We start from the raw sequence: 12074 nt of genomic DNA on the forward strand, positions 1-12074 counted from the left end.
ATGTGCAGCAAAACACATGATTATATGCATGCACGTATGCACTTAAAATCAATAAAATATGCACTAAAACCGAAGAAATATGCAGTTAATAAAAATTGACATTTTTGTGGGAAAAAAATTGTAAATACCCACTTTACCAAATATTACTGACAAAAAATCGAATAACTAGTTCGATATAATACGATAGCAGAACAAAAAAACACAAACAATGAATATAAAGGTAATCCATTACAATTTTCAAAATAGTTAAAAAGTACAAATAATTGAATAATAAATGCAATGTAAACCAAACATAACTTAAAAAAATAAAAACGACACACTTTTCCGCATAGTTAGTATTTTGTTTATATACGGAAAACGACCTTTCAACGTCCACAGAAGTGATGGGGCAAACTTTAAATAAAAGTGCCCGAGTTGACTTTTTCTGATAAATCCACAGCTCAGAGATGGCATTAAAAATGCAAGTGCATCTAAACTATCTACCTTCCTAACTTGGTTATATTTCGATAAAATAATTTAAAATACTAAAATTATAAATTCAAAAACTCTAAAATATGCATTTATTTATGAAATATGCACTAACGTCTCAAATATGCATTTATATGCACAATAAAATTTTATTTTTGGATTCTGTGCCTTTCAAAACAGATTTCTATGCAACTCTCATAGCTGTGCATACACCCTAACAAAACATGCACTAGCATATAAATTCGGGCCATACAGTAATGAGTCAGGTGGAGAGTTTCGTGGAAGCAGTCAAGGCCCACATTGGATTGTGGCCACATTGATGAATCAATGAATTGCGGGAACAATTCTCGTAGCTGGGTAAAATTCAGATGTTTTTTTTTCAATCAAGGTTTGTTTAAATCCATATAAAGAATGGGCGAATAGCCCCCAACAACCAACAATTACTCGCTAAAGCTATGCTGAAGCACCGTAGATACCATTCATTTTCGGCTTACGTGCGATTTTGAGCGCTCCACAAGTTGTAAAGATCTCCCCTTCCCCTCCGTGCCACAGCCTCCACTTCCCGTCTTTCCTCTACGACCAGCGTAGCGGGTACTACGCCGTTCATATAATTTCGCTATGCTCTATTGTTTGATAATAATATTGTAACGCATTAAATGAAAATGTTTTTGGTTAGTTATATATCTCTAGTTTCTCAGTCGCAATTTAAAGCTAAAGGGGTGGAAAGAAAACGGGAGATTTGACTAAAAAACTAGCGCCCTAGATATAATAACCGTAAAGCGTCAATTACATTGAGCTTTTTTACGAGCTGCTTATTGGCGAATTTAAAAGCGGGCGGTTCAGCTACTGCGACTTCATGATTACACACAAAACTTTCCATTCGCTGATAAGCCACAAGCCAGCGAGCGATTTTGACGGAACGTAGTTCGTTTTTTTGCCGGGAGGTCGCTACGCTCCATAATAATGTTTCCATTAAACGTCAAAAAGGTAAATTTCAAAATGAGTAGTTCGTTTTTCCACCACCACGCTCTACTGCGCAGACGCGATACGCCCACAAGCCGGCGTGTAGCTTATAAAGTTGACCGGCTTTCAACTTTTCTCGGTGGAGTGTTTACAACCTGCTTATTAGCTTGTTCGATGATTACACTGGGCGAATTTACAGGCAGATTATAAATTTGCCAATAATCAGCTCGTAAAAAAGCTCAATGTAATTGACGCTTAATTATAATATGTTAATACTTATAATAAATTTGTTCGTGTAAATCAACATTTCTGCTCCTATGGGCATAATATAATATCATAACATGATTATACGAGACTCGGCTATAAGTCGTACGCTCAAACCCTTTTCAGGATGTGAGAGGAGAAAGATATAGAAGTAAAATAAGCGTATATTAATTTAATATAATATTATTATGTATCAAGAAGGTTGCGCTTGTGTGAATGTCAAGACTCAAGACACAAGAGGTTATGTACAAAAGATTATAAGTTAATTACTATAGTGGAATTAGCACTCGAGAGTACAGTAGGGTAGCAGTGGCGAAGGGTGGAGGTAGACTGTTAAGATCCGCCATAAATAGTGCACACTAAACTTTGTCAGTCATACGTATTTGTTTTCATTGAAATAAGACTACAATTTACAGATGGTGTTAACAGTTAGTTTTTAAAATTCAATTAAATCCTGCGAAACCAAGCCATAATAGAATACAATAGTCAAAAAATACTCGTTTATCTATAAAATATCTAAAATTATGCAATTAAATCATGAATATACATAATTTGAAAACATCCCATTCATATACACTAGAAAAAATCGTTTTGCAGAAAAAAATACGACACCCGACGGGACTTGAACCTGTATCCGCAGGATTCGCGACAGTATGTTTTACAAATTTAACAATTATTAGCAAGTCCAAGTACGATATAAAAAATAAATAATGGAGTAATCCGCGACGTCGGTTAGTAATTAAGGAATTAATTGATACCTACCTACCTTCGAACATATCATTTGATCTAATTTTATAATCAGCCAGAGACGTAACAGTGTAGTAAAAAGTGCAATGGTTATAAAAGCGTACCTATACTCTACCAATAGCGTATAGAATATACCTGAAAGTGCGGGGGGATCATAGTTCAGCAGATTACCATTAATAAGTATAGACATAATATTATAGTACATATTGGGTAGATTTTATAACAAAAAAGCGATAAAAGAAATGAATATTGATGCGTGGAACCAAACTGAGTCTAGTCCTAGGGGCGACAGGTTATATGAAAGTATGGTGAAGCCGGCTAGTATGGCGAAAAAGTATGGTGGGGCGGACTGGTAATCAATTTGTGGCAAAACTTGAACGTTAACATTATATTATATGGGTACGTTATAATGACCAAAGTAAATCCTCTGTGATGCCCTGAATTTTTTTTATCGCGTCGCTATTTTTCGTAAGTTATCGGCTATTGCTGGCCTGCTTCATTCAGCTGTATGAGAAAACCGATCCGTTGCCCCTCTTTTAATTTAATTCCTCTATGGTCTAGTCCATGCTCGCAAAATACACACATGGAGGTACCTACATATCGTCGGTGTTTTGTAAAAAGGGCGAATTAACCAAAATGCTATTTTACAGTAGGAGGATTTTTAACTTTTGACATTTATTTGTTTTTTACCTGTAGATGATTATAAATATCTAGCAAGTTTATAATAAAGCTTAGAAAAAATACTGTCATTATAATAGGTATTATTATATAATATTTTAAAAGGCCTAATATGTCACATTCGCTTTTTATTTCGTAATTTTAATTAATTTATTTTTAGTTGATTATCGTTTTTAAGTACTTTCCTGTGGAGATACAAATTCGCCGTTTTTACACAACAAAGGTAGTGAGGTACATATTGTACAGGGAACTCAGAAATAATGGGAACTGAAATACCCGACGGGTAAGGCGATAGCAGGTAACCGTCTCGAGTAAGGATGGACCCGGGTTAAACTTACACACGTGTCAAGTACGTTGTACGTCGAATACTGAAAACTGCTTTCGGTTCATGCATTTACGCTCATTTACACACACTATTGCACGTGCATAATGCGTGTTTCATTTTCGTAGGACACTCACACATTTAAAAACCCTGCTTCAACGTGCAGGGTATTGAATATAGTCCATCGGTATTCTATTTATTATCTGTTCTGTGATATTGTATTTTCATTAAAATCTCGATTTCGCCAAAATGGTTGATTCGCCCTTTTTACAAAACACCGACGATATTTTGTTACCCTATGATAAAACAAGTCAACGGCACAAACTACGAATATGTATGTAAACGAAACCATACACAATTTAATTAGAAACAGCAATCATATGTTAATTAATTATTTTATTATTATTGTAATGCCTAAACACATCACTACATCAGTAATCAATTACTAATCAATAATCATAATCAGTAAAATCACAATCAGTGTTGCAATGTAATTAATTTTAATTAGGTATAATAAGGATTACATCACTAAGGTCAAGCGGGGTCATTCTCGGGGATAGGGATAATACTTTAGAGCCGTCAGATTTAAACTTACTTTTATATGAAAATATTAGGATAGTATCCATAAAACCCCGAGTAAAGGAGGATCACTATTTAAATATTCAAAGCATTCATCTCAAAAAGAAAATACCAGTATAGCCTCCCCTTCATGTTTGAGATAAAGAATTTAACAATGTTTATTGAAGAAATTAAGAGCCACATAATTGAAACTCCTTACCAAATTGACGCAAATTGTATTTTTGGCCATACCGCAAAAACATTTCGCAAATATATTCTGAAGTAAACATTTGGCATCTTATTATCATCTTGTTCGCAAAAACAAACAACACGTTGAACTTTGAATATGGAGGAATCACGACGTCTGGTGTCTGCCGTATAGGCGAAGACAATATTATATGAGATCAAAATTTACACTTCATGTTTACTACGTGTGTATGTACGATGTGAAAAATAGTATTGCATACTCAATCTGGTCTAGACTGGTTGATGTTTGCATGTACTATGCGTACACTGATTTTAGGCATGTCAAATTTTCCGACCCTTTTCACAATCTGACGGCAGTAACAGAGACTGCGTAAAAACAATTTAAATACGACAACGCAATAGACAGGTACATACTGATAACTACATTTTGGGCGCTCTCCGAAAACAAACCAGCGCATCTATTATATACACAAGGCTGCTATCGGCAGCTATCGAGGGTAGTTTTTCATATGTTTGTATAATTGTTAAAATAAGTTAGCCGTCTAAACAGTCAAAACTGTCTCGCTCTAAAATTTAGCACACCCAAGAGAGGTGCTGTCAAAACATAGCACTTATTGTAACAATTACAACTAACTTATTGTAATTGTTACAATAAGTGCCTAATACTTCAATACAAAAATATGAAAAACTACCCTCGATAGCTGCGGAAAGCGGCCGATAGCAGTTTTGTGTATAGAATAGATGCGCAGAACCAGCATTTGGCGGCTAAATAATCGGAGTAGCCCCAATATATTATCTAATAGTAAGTTTTGTATGGTAGATCCGAATTTGACTTGAGAGTTGTACAAAAAATTATCTGCCTAGAATATTAATATTTTTTTTCAGGGAAGGCTCTTCCCCGTGACAATCACAAACTCATGGGACAGATTCAGCTGTATGGGGTACTAAAACCGAATAATATTATGTATATCTAATTGCCGCTAGCGTTACCACATAATATATATTGCGGGTATATTGTAACTTGTAACACATTCACTACTGTCTAAACGTGTAAATACCTACGTAGTGTTATTATTTTCGTTTGCTATATCAGTTTACTTCCGTCCAACGGGCAGTCTTCGCCACTGCCGGATATTCAAATATTCGCTGAACTTAGCATTGTTTTCTTTTTGATTTTGGGTGTGCGCAAACTACGAGCGGAATGCAGAAACATTTGTCATAACTAAAATTTCCTTAGCAGAAAACACTATGCAGAAACATTGGCCTTAGTTAGGATCATGTTGTCTATGGTTCACCTCGTCCTAAAGCTTCGTTCGTTTTTTCTATTGAAAATAATAAGATATTTAAAAATTCTGTTTCCTATAGTTTAGGTAAATTACTTTATAATTGTTAAACGATGACAAAAATATGACAACTGCACTTTACAAATGCAATAACTATAAATACATATTAATATTTAATTATAATACTCTTATGTTTACGTTATCAGTTATTATACATGATTCCACAGGCACCGCAAAATATTGTTTTAACATGGTAACACTAGCGTCAAGTGTCATTCTGCCTGGCATCTTGTATTTCTGCGGGCTGGCGTATAAAAAGTAAAATAATATTCTGCAAGTACATGCCAAACGAATTAACACTGTCAATATCCATATTGAGATAAAATGTTAAATACATTTGAGTGTATGGACTGTTTTATAGACACGCGAATTTATTTTGACAGCAGCTGTCAGTGGTAAATGGTAATACGGAAGGGGGCGTGTTCATAACAAAAGTAGTCTATGGTTAAGGATTCCTTAACTCTATACTCAGTATATACATAGTAAAGTCATGCTTTTCGGCAACTTATCCTTAAAATCGAAATCTTGGATTCTGCATGGGGCTCTACGCCTCTAGAGGTCAGGCCAGGTGTTTATTTTAGGGACGGTTCGGACATGGGAATTGTATACGGGGACATTCGGTAGTGCCCGCAGGCGTAGCTACGGGAACGTCATCAATATAATTTTACATACACAGAGGGTGTTGTTATTTCGGCGTATTTTATTTAGTACAATGATAATTGGTGTGATATATTTAATATGATGACAGTGTGAATATAAACGAAATTTGAAATATTGAAGTGCGCGACGTTAATGATCGGCTATTTACGATTATTATGTATGCGAGAAAAGCGTTTTATATGCGAAATGTGTCACTGATGCAGTGATGAAAGAGTAAAATATTTAATTACTAGATTATAATATCTAACTTAGAGCAACATTTTTTCGCACAACGGCGTTTATATCCCTCATGACGGTCCTGTGCCTGCTTTATATCTTGTCATCGTGGAATCAATATATAAAAAAAACATCTAATGCGTCTAATATTAAATTCATCAACGAGCTACATAATATTTTATTATGAATCATCTACGTCATTAATTAAAAACCAAGTGGGTTGGCAACGTTACGTTGGCATGCCTGCTTAAAAAGAACGCGTTTGAAAATATCACGTGCAATCGCGTACCATGCACATTTTCAATGGGGAATAAATAGGTAGGTAGATATTTCCGTAAATAAATAACGATAAAAAATATACGCACTTCTAAACAACAAAACTATAATCGTGCAGTGAATCTTTCCGTCATTGATAATTGACTATTATCAAGGTTACCAGTTGTCAAATTCGCCTCGATAAGCATCATGGAAGCTGTGAGTCATCATCATTTTTGTTAAACAATAATATGGCAAAGAGTGACAAGAGGTACGTACATAGAACCCTTAAATAAAGCGAACCATAATATTAAGATCATGTGTGGTGAAATAAGCGATAAGGTTTCGGTGGACTACGAAATGAACGTCATTCAACCATTTTGTTTTAATGTAAAAATAGTCAAAGCACATTTGAGTGCATGGCGACCTTAGTCTTGGGTAACTGCTCCTGGGATATTCCCAGGCATAAAGAAATGATGCTTCACACCAAACATAGCGTCCCGTGATACGCCCGATTAAGACCGGGTGTGGTGCGGGGCGGAGTGGTTTGGTGGGGGCCATTAACGTCAATGTTTTAATGTACGGTAAGATTCTGTTATTGTTTTTCAATTTGTGTATGAGTCAGACAGAGTATGGACCTAATACGTTGAGCAAGTGGCTGACATTCATTTCTCGTAAAAAAAATCTGTTAATACAAACTTCCACTCTGTGGACGCCCATAATATGATCTTATTAAGATCGCACATGGTCGAAAAAAAAAAAGATTCTGCAGGGTGAGTAAATGTTGTTGCCTTTACCAACTTCTATAGATACTAGAGAGACACAACGTAGTCATCGGAGACTGGACATGAAGGAAAAGAAAAATTTGATTTATGTATCGAACTTATAGAATTACTATTATCATCTTAGAGCGGAATGCAGAAACATTTGTCATAACTAAAATTTCCTTAGCAGAAAACACTATGCAGAAACACTGTCCTTAGTTAAGATCATTTTTATTGAAAATAATACCATATTTAAAAATTATCGTTAGGTAAATTAGGTAAATTATTTTATAATCGTTAAACGATGACAAAAATATGACAACTGCATTTTATAAATGCAATAACTATAAATACATATTAATATTTAATTATAATACTCTTATGTTTCCGTTATAAGTCATTATACGTGATTCCACAGGCACCACAAGATTTTTTTTAACATGGTAACACTAGCATCAAGTGTCATTCTTCATCTGGTATTTTGTATTTCTGCGGGCTGGCGTATAAAAATAAAATAATATTCTGCAAGTACATGCCAAACGAATTAACACTATCAATATCCATATTGAGATACATTGTCAAATGAATTTGAGTGTATGGACTGTGTTATAGACACGCGAATTTATTTTGACAGCAGCTGTCAGTGGTAAATGGTAATACAGAAGGGGGCGTGTTCATAACAAAAGTAGTCTATGGTTAAGGATTCCTTGACTCTATACTCAGGATTGTCTATAGTTAAGTCATGCTTTTCGGCGACTTATCCTTAGGAACGAAATCTTAGATTGTGCATTCCGCTCTTAGCGTATCTCTATGCACGTCTTGTCTAAGTATTGCCACGTACCAAAAACTAAATCTGATTATCCAGGTTTTTTTAATATCAACAAATTTTCTAGTGTGTACCACTGGATGACATTTTTATCCAACGATGGTTTGAGCGTCGTGGTCCCTGTCACTATGTATCATATCCAATATCCGTATTTGCTCCCTTAAGGGACGTCATGGCGACGAACATGACGTGATGAGTTGTGACAAAGCCAACCTTTTATGAACTCATTTGTTCCGAGAAGAAAATATTCCGTGAGAACAACTAAAATCGATAATTATAATTTCTAACAGATTACTAATTATCTAACAGAAAAATATGTGAAGAAGTCTAACGAAATGAGGGGTGGGGGGGGGGAATACAGAAAAATACCGAAAATTCTGTGACATTCTCTTGAATGCTCTGAATTTTAGTTATAGCAGGGCTGTACCGTGGGGTGACAGATATGCCTCGATCAGGTAATATTGACGTTTGGACGAGCCCTTACCAATTTATTTCTTTTTCGGTCCCTGCGCATCTATTCTATACACAAGTACACAAGACTGCTATCGGCAGCTATCGACGGTAGTTTTTTTATATTTTTGTATTAACAATAAGTTAGTTGTACTTAATAATTGTTACAATAAGTGGTTTTAACAGGACCTCTTTTGGTTGTGGTAAATTTTAGAGCGAGATAGACAGTTTGGAGTGTTTGCACGGCTAACTTGTTGCATCAATTATAATTCTCCGATACAAACATATGAAAAACTACCCTCGATAGCAGCCGAAAACGGTCTTGTGTATAGAATAGATCCGCTGAACCCAGTGACGTCCCTAGATAAAATGCCGCCCCTCGGCAGCGCCAAAATGCCGCCCCATTTTTTATACAGTATGTTTTTATCATCCTTTCATTACCCCAATATCTAAGAAATAACAAAACATACACCCACTAAAACATACAAAATTTAATTTAAAATATTTTCCCTAAAAGTGGGGATTTTTTTTGATGTTGGTAATTATTCTTACATGTTATTTTTGAAATACATTAATTTACTGTCTTGAGGAATTAAAGGCGATCAATGTCGCTTTTCTTCTTCACAAATCTTGGCGACATTATTTGTAATGATATTATTTTTTAGCCTGAGATCGCAAAGGTTTAAGCACTATTATCTATATAATGACGGCGCGACACTTCGATACAGACTAAAATCGTTGACATCTTTAGTTTTGACGGCCAACGCAACTTCCATGCGCACTGGTTAAATAGTCAGATTGTAATTATTCGCAAATCTGCACTTGTCGTTTCTGGTCACCAAGGACGTCGAAGGGCAACGGAAGTAAACTAGACATTGCGAACCCGACAAAAAATACAGTCATATTAAACATTTTATGGTAATTAATATATTTTGTTTCCAACCAGTGAGCTGATTTTTTTAATAGAAAGATATTTTCTTTATTACTAAGTTTGGTAGCTATTTCTATACTCATATATCAAATGATTCTCCTCGATTTGCCGCCCCCAAGCGACGCTCAATCTGCCTACCCCCACGGGAACTACTTCCAATTTTTAAACGTATTAATTTCTCTATATTGTTATAGCTACTACATACATAATAAATACTACCCTAAGAACTAATACTATATAATAATATTACACATGTAATATTGTGATTTACCTACAAACACAATATGTATCCAGTTGATTTTGGGGTCGGTAAATATTATACATTCGGCCTAGGAACGGATGTGGCATCAAATTTAATACTACCTCAAAATGAGCTTAATTTTTTTCTCCCCTAACTTCATCGAAGTTTTTGTCTTTACATTATAAATCATATATAAATGTTAAGTAAATATGTGCGGTACATGTTACAGTTATATAGTTATATTAAATGATAGGGCAATTATTGTATGATTATGCGCATCGATCAATCTCACAAATGAGTTCAATGTCGAAACGTTTAGCCTAAATATTAAAATTAGACATCCATTATTCTATAATGTTATGCTCACGGAAGAAACATTTTTATTAAACATGCTCGAAACGTTATTCTATTTCGTTTTATTATGTAAAAGCAGAGACAAGGAAAAAATATAATTTATTAATTATCTATTATACCAGTCATTCTATCTAAGTTATACGATAACAAACTAACATATTTAAACGTTTTCTTAACAACTCCAACAATGCAAATAATACTATAATATTTTAACAATAAATTTATGCGTATCCCAAAATAGGCAGGCGCAAATCTATTTTTGTTGCGTGGTGAAATTTTAAAACAAAATTTTTATCGTTTTTTTTTAAATTGTATTTTATTTTATTTAATCAATATTTTAATAACATTTTACCTTCGAAAAAGGCTGACGTTATGAGAGGACAACGGATCCAATGCAGTGGCGAAGGGTGGAGGTAGGCTGTTAAGATGCAACATAAATAGTGCACACTAAGTAAACTTTGCCAGTGGTGCCCTGGCGGTGGGTAGGGCGGTAGAGCTTGGCAGAATTGTAAAGTTCTTTAGCAGAATTGTTAAGTTCTTTAACAGAATTGGAGTGAGGGCCTGATCGGCGGATCCTCTTCTAGATGAGAACAGGCGATATGATAGCGAGTCGTAGTCAAAGCCTCGGTAAAATAAAAAAAAATTGCCAGTCTTTCGTATTTGTTTTCATTGAACTGAGGCCTTCCGCTCACGACTCGCTTACGGCAAAACTGGAATCTCTCAGTTTCAAAACGTTCACTACTAAACTGAAGAGACGCGACTTGCCAGTCTGCCAGTTTCCCAGTCTCTCAGTTTTCAGTCTCCCACAAAACAGTGGTGCCAATATCAGTAGATTCGATGAAAAATCATATTTTCTTACTAAAATTTGTAGCACTTAACTGAACTGAACAAGCAATAACAAGTCAAGACGTAAAAAGTTAAAGATGGGCGAACCGATTTTTATTTTAAAATTTGCGGCAGAAGTTGAGAAATACTCTTGTCTGTATAATTATAGGCTGTCAGAATATTCCCGTAAAGATATTATGGAAAAGGCTTAGAATGAAGTAGGAAAGATAGTGGGGTTGACAGTTTGAGGTTATGAGATTATTATTGCAAGTGGGTTTCAGTAGCGCCGTGTGCGAAGCATCAGTCAACCAGTTTATGAGTTCCATCAGCAACCAGTGCGTCGGATTTTAGTTTCTCCTTGAGCGAAAGGCCTAAGAATACAAATTACAAAATATAGTGTCGCACTATCGAGGAGTAATAATTTACATCTGTTTCACCCAGAAATTGTGCTGTGGTTTCAACATACGCTTATTAAAAAAAAAATACAAGATAAAAAGAACTTTTTATATAAGTACAACGTTTTTAAATTTTCTGTTGAATCATATAAACTTGACCTGACTTGACTAGCTTAAACGATCAAAAAAATTGTACTTGATGGAAATAATACTGAAATGTCATTTTGACATGTCATATTGATTTCCGTAGTAACGCACGTATATAATATTAATAATTTAGTTGCTAGGACCCCAGACCCCTAGCAACCAATAATGGTGTCGAAATAACTTTTCATACAAAATAGAATTAACTGAAAATTAATTCAATTCTACTTAAAGATGGCTAAAAGTATTTAAAAAATGCGTTGGCATCGTGTTCTGATATATTCTAAAAGTTTCAAATGTCTAGCTAGTCGGGAAGTTAGTTAAAAATCGATTGCAAGATTTGTAACAGACAAAGAACCACCGGACAAATAAGAATACGAGCTTAGAAAAACGTTGTAATAAAGATTTTGCTCATGCCAGCTTTAGAACATAAAACAATATTTAAAAAGTTTAATTCACAACC

General features: G+C 34.8%; 1 protein-coding gene across 2 annotated transcripts in view; it reads right to left on the reverse strand.

Annotated features, from left to right (window-relative positions):
* The window catches only part of LOC147078130 (kelch-like protein 36), a 130665-nt gene that overhangs the window by 117310 nt on the left and 1281 nt on the right, over positions 1–12074 (reverse strand). The window lies entirely within an intron of this gene.

Source organism: Rhyacophila brunnea, unplaced genomic scaffold (genome assembly GCF_057557595.1).
Source record: "Rhyacophila brunnea isolate RB1 unplaced genomic scaffold, BYU_Rbru_1.0 scaffold_12, whole genome shotgun sequence".
In the NCBI taxonomy this organism is placed as follows: Eukaryota; Metazoa; Arthropoda; class Insecta; order Trichoptera; family Rhyacophilidae; genus Rhyacophila; species Rhyacophila brunnea.